The 18,489-nt window shown below is 39.2% G+C and overlaps 1 protein-coding gene across 1 annotated transcript in view; it reads left to right on the top strand.

The window, feature by feature from the left end:
* Positions 1–4,037: 4,037 nt before the first annotated feature.
* LOC115767186 overlaps positions 4,038–18,489 on the top strand; it is a 30,996-nt gene continuing 16,544 nt past the window's right edge. Inside the window, exon 1 of the mRNA XM_030711377.1 lies at positions 4,038–4,230. The gene's annotated coding sequence lies outside the window, so the exon portion shown is untranslated. The remainder of the gene's footprint in view (positions 4,231–18,489) is intronic.

Here is an 18,489-nt window from a genome sequence, read left to right as displayed (position 1 = left end):
GGAAGATGTATCAACTTTTCTGAGCGCGTCCCCCAAGTTCATTCAGATTTCAGTTTTGTATCGGGAAGGAACTAAGTGCTCGTCTCTCAATCGTTAGGGTTAAAGAAAGAACTATTTTCGTCAGCTATTTTAGAGTTAAGCTTTGCCCCGCGATGCAACTAAGTGCTCCTCTTTCAATCGGCTGTATTTAAGGAGAACGGAAGGTCGGATCAGCGGTGCAATGTATTTATAGTGGCCTATACTTCGTTTGCTTAGAAGCTATATCTGTTGTATTTGTCAGATCATATCAGGTATCAATCATGCCTAGGGCTGAAACTAAATGTTACTTTCTCAATCATTTGGGTTCAGGGAAGAACGGAAGAAGGATGGGTCGAAAAAACAATGACCACTAATCGTTGTAGCGACTTGCGGGTTAACTAACCTAGCCCAGCTGGAAATGATTGCGTCGTGGTCAGCGTCTGGTTTCTTCTCACACCGACGCAGATAGAGCTGTCGGATATTCACAGAAGTTAACGCTATTGGCCACGGTTCCAACCAACGATGCAATGTTCACGCAGCGAAAAACTATTAGAAACCACCAAAAAACGTAGAAAAAAATAATACCCTTTCTCATTTTTTGTACCCATTTTCAATGGTAGAGAGAAGCAGCTCAGCTGGCAATCGTGACGCGAAAAAAACAATAACAAATAATTACCACAGTCATAATCGTGGAATATTATATAACTTTTAAGTTGTTGCTGCTGCGGGGCAGACCAAATTATTTAATTATTATTTTATTTGGGTTTTTGTTTTGTGCTTTGTTTTAACCGCTTCGTTCGGGCTAGACTTGGCCCAAATGCATGGCCAGCCACGGCGGTTTTACAACAATTATTGCAGATATTTACTCGAAATGTAATTTGTTTAATTGTTTTTATTTTTATATCATTTTTTTCTCTCGTTTGTCTTGGCTGTTGTTGGTTTTTTTTTTCACATAATTTGTGCATTTCTTTTGTCTTCTTTGCATAAGCGCAACGCGAATTTGAATTGGTATTTCAATTTTGTTGACCAGACGCTCGACTTGGCCAGACATGGGGCTTGAATGGTCTAAAGACGGAGGGGGCGGGAGAAGGAGACAGAGATGTTGGCAAACGCTGATGAGCGCTCGAATTGTTCGCATTTGTATGCCAACGAGCTGTGGGTGTCACTTTTTACGTTTATTGCGGAAAGAAAGTCACAAAAAGGTAGCGAAACTGTTGCTACTGTTCCAGCAGGTGGTGGTGCCGGCATAAGGGGGGCCAACGGGGTACGCCACTTGAGCGACAATTAAAGTTTTTTTTTTTTTTTTGTGGTCTGAGTTTTGGCAATAGCGCAACGTGTGGCCAAAAGCTATAAATAAATACAATCACACATACATAGGTACACACTTACATATGAGGAAACGGTGGGGTCAGGCAACACTGGAAACTGGCTGCACAGCATGTCAATTAGGCGGCATACAGTCACTCTCAAACCGTAAAGAAATACACGACTCAGTGTTGTGTACCGCTAACTCTTAAGGCTAACAAATACGAACTCTGCCCGAAATTGTTCCTTTATTGTTTCTCAGAAAACTCTTGTATTCTTTGGACTAGAATAAGTTTCTTACTTAAATTAATTGTGCTGAATATTGTTTTTTTTTTTTTTAAATGATATGTCTATCCATCTATATGATTGCGTCGATCTTGGAAATTATAAGCGTGAAAATCTTTTTTTTTCTTTTTTTGTCTGGTGTGGCTGTTGAATGGAGGCGGCAACAAATATTGCGGTCAGTTCGAACCCTGCCAAGGGAACTTTTTTTTAATTTATCTTTATTACTATTAAAGCAAAAGAGCGCGTAGCGCGGGCTGCATTTGGTGTTGAAATAAGAGGGTTCAGGGTATTCCCTAGTCGGTAGCTCTCAACTAGAACATCCTACTTGTTTTGCTGGCGCAATTTCCCCTAAGCAGCTATGAGAGCTAGGAACTCTAATTTCGATGTCTCGTAGACTAAGAGTATATTACTTTTTTGGTGCTGAGAGTCTAAAAAAATTGTTTCTCTCTCTGGCTCTCACTCAGCTAGAGTTTTATGGTTTTATACTTACACACTTTGAATCGTATATTTACCTTCTGAAAATTTCATAACGATCGGACAATAAGCACCGAAGTTATGCAATAATGCATATTCCATGGTACGGGGCTGAGTAGAGGCACGAACAAGCCATTCGGAATGGCAAGTTCACAGTTCTACGCCCCGTTTGAAGCACAAAGTTGGTAACACCTTTTGACAGCAAAAAACAAGTAAGAGGTTTTAGTCGGGAGTTCCCGACTAGGGGATACCCTGAACCCTCGTCTTCCAACATTAAATGCATATATATATTCTATTTTAGAAGCTATATTGTCAAGTTTGGTAACTCTATCTCTTATTATTTACCAAAATTGCCCAAAAAACAGGATATCGATATCGTTTTTTTATCGATTGCTTGGAAACGGAGTAAGTTATCGATTATCGAAAACAAACTCGATCTGCGCGGCAACTAGGAGCATCTACATCTAAAATTTCAAGTCTCTAGCTCTTATAGGTTCTGAGATCCTTGCGTTCATACATACGGACGGACGGACGGACGGACAGACAGACGGACATGGCTAGATCGACTCGGCTATTGATGCTGATCAAGAATATATATACTTTATGGGGTCGGAGATGCTTACTTCTGCCTGTTACATACATTTGCATTTTGCACAAATACAATATACCCTTATACCCATTTTTAATTGGTTCAGGGTATAAAAAAAAACAACAAAAGCCAGTCAGTGTAAACATGTCAGTATTTATTTATGCACCCTGTTGCATGCACCGCGCTGCACTCGAGATGCACCCAACTAAAATGACGCCTACCCCCGCCCTCCCTTATGACAGGTGCAAATTGAGTTAAGCCCAACTGGCACTTACTTTGACTCGGCTGTGACACACAAACACACGAGGTACATTTGCTCATTACGTCGCAGTGCAGTTGGAAAGCATTTCGAAATATTCAGATGTAGGCCAGCTATTGAAGCAAACAGGCGAAATTGGCACATAAATTTCCATTTAACTGTAACTGTTATTGTCACAGAAACTGGTTCTGTTAATATAATTACTGTGCGTGTTACTGCAACTGTTAATATTGCTGTTAATATAACCATGACATTACAGTGATCTGTTACTTTGACAGATCTGACTTCATCTGTTGCTGCCTCTGTTAAAGTTTCTCTGTCTATGACCGCAACTGTCACTGTGCTTGTTACTGCAACTGTTAATGTTGCTGTTAATATTACTTTGATATTACTGTGATTGTTACTGCTACTGTTAAAGTAACGTTTGTTGTAACTACAACTGCAATTGTTACTGTTGCTTTCAATATTATTACATAGATATTACTAATGCGACTGTCAATAAAAGTGATTGAGTTGCCAGCATGGCCGAGACTAACAAATAAGCAGGCGGTAATAGGCACATAAACTTAAATACTACTTTGGCAGTTACTGTGATCTGTAATTGCTACTGTTACTTTTACTGTTGCTGTTAATGTTGGTGTGACAGTAAGTATGCCTGTTACTGTTAAGTGTTATATTATTACTACTTTCACTTTATCTGTGAGCCGAGCGCAGCGATGACAGGCGCCCAAGTTTGATAATTACTGCGATTGGCAGGCTAATGCTGTAGTGATAATAATCCTAAACTTGGCTTCTACAAAATAATAAAGTATTTTTGGTTTTTTTTTTTTTTTATATTTTTTTTATTTGATATTCATCTCAGTCTACAATTTACTATTATGTGGAATGCCTGTGGGCAAAAGTTAAGCGGCAGTAATGGGAAGCAGTAAGGGGCAGTAAGTCGGTCGGTCGGTCGGCCGACATTCGTTTCGGTTCGGCATCGTGCGGCAGGCGGCAGTTGGCTGTTGGCAGTTGGCAGTTGGCAGTCGGCTTCGTATTTGGTGCAGCATCAGTCGCCGGACTTGATTCAGTTCGCTTTTCTCTCGCCCAGCGGCAGGTTGTCCCAGACGGTCCTTTGCGAGCAGTCCGACGCAGTCAACGCTCTCGACGTACATTTTCAGTTGACAATTTGAAAGCGGATTCATCAACTAAGGCGTTGCCGAGGCATCCTTGTCACCAGTGCTCACCAGTTGGTTTCTTGGCACTTGATACCGGACCGATTACATTCTGGACTGGCTGAGAGATTGGCCAAGCATTTGGCGTGAGTATTTAGCTATCAATTCTTGGCATTCTTGTTGTAACGATGTTGTCCTGCGATTAACTTGCATATCTCTTGTGGCTTAGCCAGCCTCAATCAAATATCCCATTGACAACGTCTCAATATCCTTTGACATGTATAGGTCTGTCATCAGGCTGGCCTCATTTATTATTTATCTGTGGGCTCGTTGCACGCACTTTTGTCAGACAGTTTAACACAACGGTCGACAGATATAAAAATCAAGTATACGCCGCATAAACACTTCAATGCCATTAACATGAATCTTTCATTTAATTTCGGGTTCATACTCGTACACATGGTACTTTATGTTGCCCCCGTGCGTGTTTTTTGTGTCTTTCGCCTGTTTCTTTCTTTCATCTTCTTCTTCCAATTTTTTTTATGGACAAACTTGGCCCATTTGTTTGCTCGCTTAATTTGCGCCTGCTTTCTGTTGAGTGCCACATGGAGCTCGGTGAATGCAACTCTGCCGCACTGATCAATATGCTGATAAGGGCACAAGCCTTACAAAAACCCGGCCCATCGTCAAACTGTCAGCATATTTTACACACACTTTTCTAATCTAATATTTATGGCAGATGATTTTGTGTCTCGTCAGCAGCTGCTGGTCGGGTGGAGCTTGTCAGCGGTGGCTCAATGCATTTTATTTTTGGTGAGCTGTAATTTCCAGCACCACCCAAAACTCACCACCCGCCAGTCAACGTTATCGCTGGCGACTGATTGGCTTCGTTTGCCAGCAATTGTTGCAGTTGCATAATGTTTGCCAAATCAGCCGTGTGAGGCACATGAAGGTGTGGGGCATGCGACAAGCGGCCGCACACAATCATCATGAAATTTATGCAAAAGTAAAGACTCTGAGTGAGCTACTGGCGCCACCTGGCGAACGGCCCTTGATGGAATTTGTAGAATTCTGTGTAAAAAATAAAATACTCGTAAACTTTGCAAATGGCTTACAACAGCGAAGCGGATTCCGAGTTCCGGATTCCGTATTCAGGGCACCACACAGACACACACACACACACACACACAAACGCAACCAACATGCCCCACTGAGCCCAGCTATGCAACAGTTTTGTGGCATTTGTTTAATTTAATTGGCTTAAGACCTGCTTGAGCCCCGGGCGGGCTTAAATTAAAACGAAATGCTGCTCGGCCCAAGATGAGATCATTGACCTCTAGTTGTAAGTGTGTCGGGTGTGTGGGTAGCATGGGCAGGTCTCGGTTGGTTCTTTTGTGCAAATTGTCGCAAAAGCATCGTTAAACGTCTCTCATCAAATTATCGTTAGATTTATAGCACTTGCCCTCAACTGTGGCGCTGCCGTTGCCGCTGCCGCAAGCGTACGCCGTGTTGCCCGCTTTTCGGCGCCACACTTCAGCTTTTTTATGGCCTCAACGCTCTTGACTGAGGCGACCAGCAAAGTTTCATTGCCCTTTTGATTTTTTGCCAAATGGGCTAAGGAACTGCAATTGTATGCATTTTTTTATGCGGCATCGCAGACATAGTTAAAGCTGAGCCAAACGCATCTTAAACTGGGAGTGTGGCAAAAACTAAAGCTGCAAAAACAAATATGCAAATTGCATTTTAATTATTGCTTTTATTTTGGGATATATATTTTTTGGAATAAATAACATTTATCATTCTGCAGTCGAATATTGTGCAACAAGAGTGCAGGCACAGCTAAATTGTTCCATGGCTCGTGAATATAGTTTTTTACTTCTTTGAAACCAGGTTTTGGCTTGAACCTTGCTTCTCACATATTTTAACAATTTTCCGTGGAACATAATATTGCTTTAAATCGAAACGGCTTTTGGAAATATATGATTCCGGTTCAGGTAGTCAGCTAATACGCCTTAAGGTTCCGTTTAAGGTCAATGCAAAGAAAAAAATTCTGTTTCAGTGTAAACTTAATATTTGCCAATCGACTAGCTTATTTTCTTAACAAATGCAATTGAATTTTAACCTAATTAATTGTCTATTCAAACGAAAAATTTTAAACAAAGCAACAAAGCAAAAAACTAAAAGCGTTGCAGTAGGGTGTACACGGCTGCGCAATACTCTGTTCAAAGTAGAGTCCTCTTGCTGGCACTAAGTTTTTGGAATATTGAATTGCGCAACTTCTGGGGCGATTGTGGGCGTGGACGCAATATTTTTGGCTCCATCTCATGAGTAGAGTTCCTCATTTATATATATGTATGTATGTATATATAGTTCTATAGTGCGCAAATAAATATACACATGTTTCCTTTGTGAGTCGAGCATAAAAAATGCTTTCAGCTTTGAATTGAATTCAGTTCTTTATTCAAATGAGTGAAATCAATTTTGTGAATTTCAAAAAAATAAAAAACGAATTCAATTTGTAATTCAATTCATTATTGCATATTGAATGAATACATATTTATGCTAAAATTTATTTCATTTTCATTATTTAAATGAATGCATTGAAAATGCGGCAATTCTATTCCCGAATGACTCGCACTTGTTTATAGCTCTATTAAGAGCTGTTTTTTTTTTAGAACTGAGCGCAACCTGATATTATTTGGTATTAGGCTTTAATGTGACGGATTTCGTAGGCAATCTGTGTTTGTAATTCGCTTTCATGCAATTCAAGTGTTTTTGCAGTATTTGTATTCCTTGCACCTACGTGCTTACCCGGCAATAGGAATTCCGATCCCATAGAGCTTATGCATCTGTTCTTGATCAGGACGACGTGTTAGAGTCGATCAAGCCCTGTTCGTGTGTATGACCACGTTGATCTTGGAAACTATAGAAGCTAGAGACTGGAAAATCGAAATATATATTACCGTGATATATTTTAAGAGCTAGCGACATTACTAATAGAAAACGCAAGCAATTACTATCGCTATAAAATACTTGCAATCAAATAATCACAGAAAACATTTGAAAACATGAAATTTTAGATGTAGATGCTCCTAGTGCCTGCACAGATCGAGTTTGTTTCCGATAATCGATAACTTACACCGTTTCCAAGCAATCGATAAAAATCGATATCGATATCCTGTTTTTTGGGCAATTTTGGCAAATAATAAGAGCTAGAGTCATCAAACTTGACATATAGCTTCTAATATAGAATATATATATACATTTGATGTTGGAAGAATAGGGTTCAGGGTATCCCCTAGTCGGGAGCTCTCGACTAGAACCTCTTACTTGTTAACTTTAGGCTTGTGCCTCAGTATGTACACACTTTCAGCTGCCATATTTAGGCGCTAAAAGTTTTTGCATGATCGGATTTTAAACGTGGAAGGTATTCTAGAATGTATTTCCCATAACGTGTAGTCACTCCCAGTTGAAAGCACTTCCTTATGTTTTTCATCTGAAATATCTTGTAGGCAAGAAGGTGCTTCTTGAAAAAAAATCAATTTCTACTGAAATGCCATATCGCACTCTCCCCCTAAAATTCGTTATAACTCACCTTTGACGAGAGCATTTGATGCTCTTCGCTGAAAAAACGTTAAACGTATACGTAATTTACATTTCCACAAAATAGTGTGTTGAAGATAAGTTAGGTTAGCAACATATAATTATTTTCTTTAGCTACACTTAGCGAAATTTCGCTTCGACTCGATGTGCATATACGCGCTGTGGCTCTGTAAATCATGTGTTATCTTTATGGAAGATTGCAATTATGACCCCAAACTGGGTTATATGCTTTGAGTGCATTGCACAAGCAGAGTTCCTTCTGAGTGCTTCATAAGTGGACTAAATTTATGCAGCGCCTGTCCCCCGAAAAACGAGAAATGTGGCAACACATGCAAGACGCAGGCGGCAAGCTTGTGCAAGCAACAGGCGCAGCAACTTAGCGAACAACTGAGTGAACAGCTGCCTCCATTCCTAGACCACCCCAACCACCCGCCAGCACAACACCAGCACATTTACAGACCACGTCTGCTCGTCTGTGCATCCTGTAAAGGCACAGCTCGTCAACGTGAGCCAAAAACCAACAGGAGGACAAGTTTTGTAAATTCATTAAGCGCTTGAAATATGCATAAACATAATTTGGTTTTTTTAATTAACATTTTTTTTTTGGCAGATTTCATGCTGCGGCTGTTGCCCGTGCAGTGGTTAGAGTGTCCTGTCAAGTCCTCTGCTCTTTTTTGTACTGTCTGCTGCTGTCCCACTGGGCGTATGAGCGACAACAGTTGCGTTCTGGTTGCCCGCTAATTTAATCACTTTTGCCATTTTCGGTTGTCTTTTGTCTTGGTCCATTTTGCAACTTCATTCTGGCAGCTAACGGGCTAAACTAGGTTGCGCCAGCGTTAATACAACCCTTTGCATGTTGCCTAACCATAATACGTGCTGTTTTTTTTTTTTTCTAAGCAAATATGTGCAAAGGCATCTGCAAAACCAGATGGTGTGGCTATATTCACGCCGAAGATTAAATATGCTCTTAGATAAATGACTTGGAGGCATAGTATTGAATGACATTGAGAAAATGTTCAAAAACTTATTCTTTGAATTATGCTTTCCGTAAAGCTTTATGACATGCAAGTCCAATGTATGTGCATGCTATGATTAGTTAAGATTTCTTAAGAAGTCAAAAAGTTCTCCCGACAAGAATTCAGTTTTCGGCCGACTTATTCCTTAAATATTTCTTTCTATAGAGCTTTATGAGATTGCCGTCTGATGCTGAGAAGATTTTGGTTGCATTTAATGAGCATAAATGCTTAGTTAAGATTTCTTAAGAACCAAAAAGTTCTTCTTACAAGAACTAAATATTCGACCGATAGTTCCCATGGCAGCTTTATGGTATATTAGTCCAATTGGGACTTGACTCTTAATACACATAAAAAGCCATCTAAACAAAAAATTGTGCGTAAGCAAAATAGCTGATTGGTTGCATATTTGTAAAAGCTGTTAAAATAATTGAAATAAACCAATTTTGTAAAGCAAAAAACAATATTTATTTTATTAATTCGCAAATCTAATGTTTGAGCGTTCATGCATTCATTTATTCAACAAATAAACTTTCAATTAAAAGGGATGTAAAATCCCACAAGTTCAGGCAAATAAAACAATAATATCCAAAGTTATGCTATAAACAAAATCAATATATTAAAATGCATAGGAATTACCTTATGCTAAAAAATTTAATTTAATGTGAGCAAAATAAAATTTGTCAATAGCACAACTCTTTGCCAAACACGACCAATTATATTGAAAATTCATAAAATATTCACAAAACTTAATTGCTTTAACGAAATAAAATTCGGCTTAATTTTGTTGAGTTTGATTTCATAAATATTATTTTCAAACCGTTTAAAATGAAAATGAGGTAGAAATATTTAATGGTCTCTTACAGAGGTTTGCTTTTAAGCGTTACAGACTTCATGACAAATGTAGAATACTCTTAAAAGCACTATAAAAAGTAGAAAATTATGCAAATGGCAAAGGCCAATACAAGGTATTGCTGTGGTTTTTCTTGCAACTCTTGGCTTTTCTTAGAGCCAGGCAAATGCTATGTGGACCTGGGCAAGGCTACTTATGAAAAACTTTTGCCTTTTAGCTGTCTGCACGTTTTTTTTTTTTTTTGTTGTTTTTTGGGTTTTCCCCTTTTTTGTGCCACTTGTTGAAACTCATTAGTTTGGGACAAAAAAAAAATATATAAAAGGAAAACTTTTCGGAAATTCGTTTCGATGCCAATTGAAAGACACGTGCAATCTACAATTTTCTCACGAATTTTCGGTATTTTTTCAATCGACACGTTTGTCAGCGTATAGCGAATTAAGGCCAAAGCGCGGACAGGGAGACAGAAGACAGTTGCAGCAAATTTTAGAGAATATGTGCTTTTTGCAGCCAATTTCTCTTTAGCTCAGTACAGTTTAATTTACATGACGATGCCAGATAAAAACGCTTCAACGCGACTCTGCTCAAGTGCGGGCAGGGGTTGATGGTGACATAAACGGGGTAGGGAAGAGAGGGGGTCGGTTTGTGGGGGTGGCAACTTAACAGCTCTATAAACACGGCCAACAATGGGCAACCACAGCGAGAATATCGCGCTGTCGCCATTTAAAGGCAGCTGTGCAGAAACCGGCAGATAATGTAAACAAAACAATGCAAAAAGCGACAACAACAACAACAACAACCGACAGCCTGGGCATGCATAGATGCAATCCCTTGTCTGACTGGAGGCGCCTCCTTGGCAACGCTTGAGACGCAGCACAGCTGCAGTGGGTAATACAAAAAAAAGGGGTATTGGATAGGACAGGGTATGCATGTGTGTATGTGTGTGTGTGTGGGGGGGGGGGGGGGGGGGCGGGGGCGGAGAGTGCTAAAACCATGTGGCTTTGACTTAATGTGCATAGTACTACAACTGCATCGCAGCTGGTTGCGGCACGCCCAGTGGCTGCGAACAAACAACAAGTGGTAGAGTAATGTGACTGCAAGATACCCTGCAAGCCGAGCGATACCGAACCATGTGTTTTTTTTTAATAACTCGACGCAAAACAAATTCAAGAGTGTTTAGTCGGGCGTACTCGATTGGGAAATACTATGAACCAAGCGCCAATTTGGCATGATTTCTCTTCCCTTTGGTGCACATTTTGGAAAATGCCTAATGGAATATTACCTGAATTTATGGTCCGCTCTTTATAAGATATTAATTCCCAAACATGACACCCGAATGTGTGCTCTTGGCAAAGCACAAGGCTCTATCGTTCAAAATCCTTTTTTTCTTTCAATTTAGCCAGGGTAAGCTATTCCCATTCTGTGTATACAACAAGAGAATCTAAATACCAAGTTTGGGGGATCTAGCTCTTATAATTCTAGAGCTCTGTTTAAAAAACAAAGTCTCAAGAAGATAATTATCGATATCAAGGAAATGGGAGTTGATATCAATAAAAGCCCACTCAACCTGTGTGTGTGTAACACGAGAATAATTATCTTTTAAATTTCGAGTGTCAACCTCTTGCAGTTTTTGAAATCGATGTGTTCACGGAGAGAGAAAAAAAAAAACGAAAGTGAGAGAGTGAGAGAAAGAGAGAGACTGGGAGAAAGAGCGAGGGAGTCATTTCTAGACTCAGCTCGTCATCCTGAACAAGAATGTGCTGTCTTCTGACTGTCTCAAAGCGATTTTCAATGGTTTCAGGGCATATTCACAATTATCAAAATTGTTCAAACTCAGTTTTCATATTTGTTAACTGTTATTCAGACCCCAGCCATCAAAGCTGCCCATTAAATATCATGTACATGCACTATTACCACTTTTAGTACAGCTTGTTGTGTTACATTTTCGATATAGGGTATACAAAAACAATATACATAATATAACAGCATATAAAAAATGTATCGTGAACACGATTTTTTAAGACTGTTGGTCTAAGGGGGTGTTGTCAGCCACAAAGGGAGGGGGTGGGACGCAGCTAAGCGCCAACCCAGATACCAACAACCGGAAACATAAGCATAACGAGCAAAGTGCAAACTTAGCTTTGGAATGCTAATGAGTTGCGATTATCTTCTGCACTTACTGTGATCCCAAGACAAAGCTGCAGCCCGTGCAGCACGTAGACGGCTTTTAGCTACTTAAGTCATAATTAAAGCAACTACTTTTTAAATGGGTTAAGAGCATGCGCTAATTATCAAAGATAATGCCTTATTATAACTGAAGGAAATTGTCTAATTTGTGTATGTTGTGGAATATCTGTAAATATCTGCGACACAATTCAATTCCAAGTGCTTTACAATATCTGCGAATGAATTTTGTGGCAAATGCCTTTATCAATGCAATGAACACAACGCAGTCAAAAATATATATACATCGCACCAGGCCTATGAACGTAATAAAACCTGCAGCTTTTATATTCTTTAATTAGAGAAAAGTCGATAAATTTCACTTTCTGCACGTAATTAAGCTTCAATTTCGGTTCTTAACTCACATTGCATTATGTTACTTTTTTTTTTTGTGCTTGGTTACAACTGAAATTCCAAACATATTTGTTGTTCTTGAGCTTGTGTGCCGTTTGTCTGCTGCCCGACCACCCCCAACAGGCCCTCGCCCAGATGTATGCTACAATATTTATGTATTTGTTTTATACGTATATGAACCTATGAGAGCTGAAAAAATGCTTCAACTCGTGATGCCGACTACTAAATGCTCTTTTGTGGCAGCTTTTTACGATTGTGATTCAGAAGAACCATGTGTAAGTCTTAGTACTGCGAACCAATGGCTCGCATTAAGTTTCGGTTTCTGTGCCAGATAAGCCACATCTATAAACTCAGCTGTTAGTTAGAACCAAGATTTTTACAATTTTCTTTGAATTTGGTTTGGTTTGGTTGAGAATTGGATTTAGTCAACAAGTTGGTTTAGGGTAAAGAATATTTTAAAGTCCAAGCTAAAACCGGTTCGGTGGAGCAGCTTATTGCAGTCTTAGTTAATATATTTGGGAGCACAAAATGAAAACTATTATTGGTTACAATATTAAGTAAATGTTAAACAGATATGCAAATTACTTCCAATGAGAATTCTAATAATAGCTCATTCAGCTAGCTGTTCCCGTCGGTTGAGTTTTACATATCTACAGCCTGAAAGGATAGACCTATACCAAGTCTTCAAAAAGTGCATCAAACCTGCATATAGAATCAGATAGATTATGAATATATACCCATACCTTAGTTGCATTACAGATTTCGTAAGCGAAATGGCAATACCCTTTTCAAGTGTATAACAAATTCCTAGAAAATGCCTTGAGCTATCTTCGAGCAATGCATGGCAACAAATTTTCGTCTTGATTTCTCTACACATGTGGAACTGAAGTTAAAAAAAGCAAGGGGCAGGATCTTTTAAGGAGGTCAAGAGGTCAGCAGTTCTGAGACTACGCTACAGTTGTTGTTCGGTTCTCGTAAGATTAAATATCATTGCCAATTAATGTTTTTTTCTTTGGGACTCTGCACATGACTTTAGCTTTATAAAAATTTCACAGACACACATTCTCACACGCACACACAAGAGCATGCTGTGTGTATTTGTTTATATATCGATAACGCTGCGACGCGTTTTCAATTTGCTTTTGCCGTTGATTTGAGCAAATAAAATGCTGGACCCTCACAACTTTTGTTGCCCCTTAATATTGTTGCCAGTATAAACACGTATGCGTGTTGATTCAGCTACCCAGTTGAAACGAGCCACATGAGATTTCACCTTCTGCTCCTAGGAGATTTCAATTTGAACGAGCGATATGAGATTTCAACTTCTGCTCGAAGAAGTTCTCTATTGGAAAGATCTAAATGTGCTTCATAGGTATCTCAGCATTCTTTTTATTTTCCCATTTTCTAAGAACATCAGAAGCAAATTATTTTGGTAGAGAGCTAAAGAAAAATGCATTCGGAACGCATTTGTAAGTCAATAGCTCATGTACACATGATATACCACGATTGATTCATAAATTCAAAATTCATAATTGGCTTTTAACTTTGCAATATATCCATTTGTTGGCACATTTTTCTTTTGTGTTGAGAAGAGCCTTTAAAGTTGTATTAAAGTCCTTGTGATAGATTCACATGTATAAACTGTTTATATTTTCGCTAAGTAAATAGATAATATATCTTTTTAATAAGTAAATAGTTTTGCTTGTGTGCTTGCAATATCAATTATATATTATACTTTATATTCCATAATAACCATAACAACTAAAGTACTTTGTTATTTAATTAGTCTAACAACTAATGCCATTAAGTGTGAAAAATTATGATGCCGAGCAGCGGCTCTAGTCACACTGGGTGTGGGCTGAACCATGTATTAATATGTTTACGCTGATGTTAAGGATAATACTTTTCGTGTTGTTGGGCCAAATGCCTCTAGCTAACCACAAATATAAGCAAAACACACATAAATAAACACACACACACTTACAGCTGCTTAGAAGAACCGGCTGAGCTTTCAGCCACGCCCATCATATGCGCCTCGAAGTAAAAACAAAAAGGAACGGCAAACTTCGACACGCCGAGCATTAAATACCCTTGAAATATGTCATGGTAGTATTATTAGTAGTAGTATTATTATTTTCGATTGATTGTTCCTATATCAGCTATATTATATAGAAGATCGATTTGATACAGGCTTGTAGATAAGTTAGAAACATAGTAGAGCTCGCAATCGATAAGTATAATGAACGTATCCGTACAAAAACTCAGTTTTTGACTGATTTTTCTTATTTTTTATTAAGCGATATAGGTTATAATAGCCGGATATTGATAAGATAAGGAGTATGGTAAACCTTGGAACCTTTTCTTGAAATACCAGATCGCTTGTTTATGGCAGCCATATGATATTACTGCAAGATCCAATCTGCCCGACATATATTTCGCATATACTAAGCAGAGTTTCGCTTTAAAACTGAGAGACTAGCATGCATAAAAACTGACACAACGGTAGATCAATAACATATATCGCTCAAGGGGTTGCAAATACTTTTCTCTATGCATTGCACATTTCCTGAAAAAATAATACGATCCTCAGCAAGGGCATAAAACGACGATTCCCACCCATTTAATTTATTTTGTGTTGATGTTGCGGCTGCTGTTAGTACTGTTGCTGCTGTTCATGTCATGGCCCATGGCTTCATTCAGTTGTTTGCCTTGAATATCGTCCGGACATACTCCAAGTGCCTCTCCATGCAGCTACAGCTTGTTAGAGGGCATTAGAACTTGGGCCCCTTTTACCTTTTGCCGTCCTGGCTGTCCCGTTTCCTATTCACTTCCTGTGTGCTCCGGTTTTCAACTTGTCTTGCATTGCAGCTCACTAGGTGCACAAGTGTGTGCGCGTGTGTCTGCGTATGTGTGTGCGTATGTGTGTGTGGGTGTTAGCCTTTGGAACTATATTATTTTTAGCCAAGGGACTTTTGGGGCTTCGACGAGCTCACGTATTGTTTGTTCTTTTTTGAACGTTCCGTTTACAACTCATTTGCTTTTAAACTACTGAGCAAAAGATGCACTTGCATTAGTTATCTGTATGTGCTTGGCTTTTATGCGAAGCATATTTATGGGGGATGAGTTTTAGAAACAGCTCTACACTCAACTAATTGACAGCATCGTAATAAATGGATTGAACTAGTTTCGTTTCATATCTGCACTCAATCTATGTGCCGACTGTATTTAGCAGCTAATGCATATGATTATGGCCAAATGCCACGCCAATTAGTGGGCATGTTGTCATAAATTTCAATACATGGGCTTGTAAATGTAATTTAGGCTCAATGTTTACCATTAATATTAGCTATGACAACAGCAAGAACAACGACAAGGACAACAACAGCCTGCACAGTGCAGCAGTCACAGCAAGGACGCGAGAAATGCACTTTAAATTGCCAAAAACACACATATGTGTATATGTGCAAATGCATGGCATATATAGTATAGATTATGTATTTTGAGAGTTAATTAAACGCGAAGGCTGCCAGTGGTCCGGGAAACACAACAATACGCCACTGACAGCAGACGTCAAGCGGTGATCCAAGTAGGGGCTTAGGGCCGAAAAAACCTGTTAAATGCATTGAGCGCAGAGAAGGGGGCACATTGAGGGGCAACTGTTCAGTTCAGCCAGTGCCAAAATGTATACGACCACTGAGTGCAAAGTTCATGCATTTAAAAAACTTGTTATTTATTAATATTAAATTGGAATTTCGTGTTCGGAAGTGCTTCACCAGCAGGTATGAAAGCCTTAATCAAGAGCTAAGTACATTTTAATCTATAGAGTTTATTAGTCCATAGAGTTTTAAATAATGTATTTCAGTCTCAGCTTAGAGCATGAGCAAATACATTTGTGAAGGTATTATAAACAGACAGAGCTTCAAATCATTCTACTTCAAAAGCAATACTAAAAACACTTTTGAGGAAAATGTTTTTAAAACTGATTTTAAAATAAGTTAATTAATAAAGCAGTTATTTCGAAGTTGGGCTGATTCTGCTTAGTGTAACTGCTGAAACTGTTTACCATGGACAATGCAATTTTATGTAGCTAACTTTACAGGGCGCCAGATAAGTTTTAATTTAAAGTGACACGCAATAGTTGTGTATGTCTGTGTGTGTGCCTGCGAAAGAGAGAGAGAGAGTATGTGTGTGTGAGTGCTTGACTGGCAGCTGCCAAGTGGCGCCAGAGTTGGAGACAAGTTTATTTAAGGAACATTTGAACGACACAAGGATAAACGACAGTCCTTCAACAAAAGATGCTGGTTATGTGAGCTGCTTGAGTGTGTCAAGTGCCTGTAAGTAAACGGATTTTTTGTGTCATATATTTAAACGATTTGGGTCTCAATCTGCTATATGTTTGCATAGTTTATGAATGCGGATTTAAAGTTTGTAAATACACTCCGGATTTGTTGAACAAATCTCATTTAATGCATCAATGCACCTTTTGTTTCCGGCCTAACATCCGGGCTGGCTGGCTGCTGCATCCTGTGCTAGTGAGTCCTGTGTCAGCTCGCTTCCGTTTAAGCTCGACTTTCACATTAAAGCTGGCAACTGGAAACACAGAGCACGCACTACGCACCGGCAACCAAACACTGGAGCTTCTCGATGCTGACCCAAGCTCAGCAGCAGGCCCGGCCATGACCTTGGACAATTTGTGGGGCAGGCAAGGGCCAAGGGTTTGCTCTGGCTGCCAGCTGACCTTTTGCCAGCAATGGCATCGGCATCGGCATCGCCAGTGCCAACAGTTACTCAGTGTCAAGTTTTTGTCGCTTTGCCAGGCTTCGTGTTTGGCCGGGCAATTTGATTTATGTGACTTTTGCTTTGCATATGCCATTCCGAATTGGAATCGGTGACATGGACATGTACATGGCCACATGGCCAAGTCGACAACTTGAGAACGTAAGCAGAAAATGACTGAGATCCACCAGAAAAAAACAAAACAGCCACACATGAGCCCACCAGCGTACCAGAGCCTTGTTGGGGGGGCGCAGTCATGACGCTGCTCTAAGCGCTTATTTATGGCATCTTTTAGGCACTGGCATTCCGCTTTTGGCCGCAGCCAAAAAACCATCAGCAGTGGCAAACATAACCAAAAGAAACTTTCGTTTGCTGTTATGAAAAAGTGCGTTAGGCTTGTAAACAACAAACACATCATGTATCATAATAATCTCAATGTGTGTTTGGGTGTGTGTGCGCACATGCAGGAGCGGAGCAGCTTTACAAACTGATTCTCATGGGAATATGCAACGGCCACATCGGTCAGTTGGTCACAAAGAGCTTTCACACGCAGACACTCGAGGAATATCTGGGAATATATATATATATGTCAAGCTAAATATTTATATCTAAATGTTAGTTGACCTTACTAACTGATCGCTGGTGCTTTAAAAATATCCAAAAGTAACTGTGAAAAATTTTTAAATTTCTTAAATTTTATTTGTTTATTATTAATTTGATTTAATTTATTTCACAATTGTCAAGAAATCCATTCCGAAGGGTGAAAAAGGGAAGGGTGAATGGACGAAAGTTTAAGTCTCCACCGAGCTGAACTTTCCTTTGAAAAATTAACCCATGCATCTCTTTTCCAATAGATCCATTGGCTTACATATTTGGAAAATCATTTTAAACTTAATGCACCGTTTGCGTAAAATCCATTTCGCCGAGTGGGAATAAGGGTCTAAAGTTGAAAAAGAAAATTGAAATTTTCCCACATGCGTAAATATGGTTGCGCAACTTTTGCATAACATTTGAACAGAAAACTGGGCGCGGACAAAGTTGTGTAACACCAGCTGGTAATCTATTAACATTTTCTGAATATGAATATTCATAGGAGACATGAAAAGTCAATGAATACGTGATTTAATCCTTTCGAAAAGTCGCCGCCTAGGGCCAATGTTGTATGTTGCCAATGTTGCCTAGGGCCAATGTTTTTGTCTTCCTAAAGCTTGATTACATTTACATAGATGCATGCAAAAATTTATTGAGAAAATGTTTCATTGAGAATACGTTTCATCTAGCCTCAGCAGAATTGTTGATAGCAATTATTTTGCTTTAACTCCAACGACTTGAAACTAATTTTTTACGATATATATATAAATGTCTTGAGACTTGCTTCACCAATTATTTAAAATCCAGCCTTCTGGGTAAAGTGCAAATTCAAGCGAATTCGAGTTAATTGATAATTTAATCTTTTCTGATTTCAAAATTACATCTTAGGCAATTTCTACGATCTTTAACAAATATATGCTGGCTCTGCACGTATATTGCTCCAAGGTGTGTGAGTTTACAATCCGACCCTGTGACCATAAATATGTGCGTGTGTT

This window comes from Drosophila novamexicana, unplaced genomic scaffold (assembly GCF_003285875.2).
Source record: "Drosophila novamexicana strain 15010-1031.04,08,12 unplaced genomic scaffold, DnovRS2.1 tig00001353-arrow-arrow-pilon, whole genome shotgun sequence".
In the NCBI taxonomy this organism is placed as follows: Eukaryota; Metazoa; Arthropoda; class Insecta; order Diptera; family Drosophilidae; genus Drosophila; species Drosophila novamexicana.
Note: the sequence above shows the minus strand (reverse complement) of the source record. Positions and strands in the feature narration are given on the sequence as shown.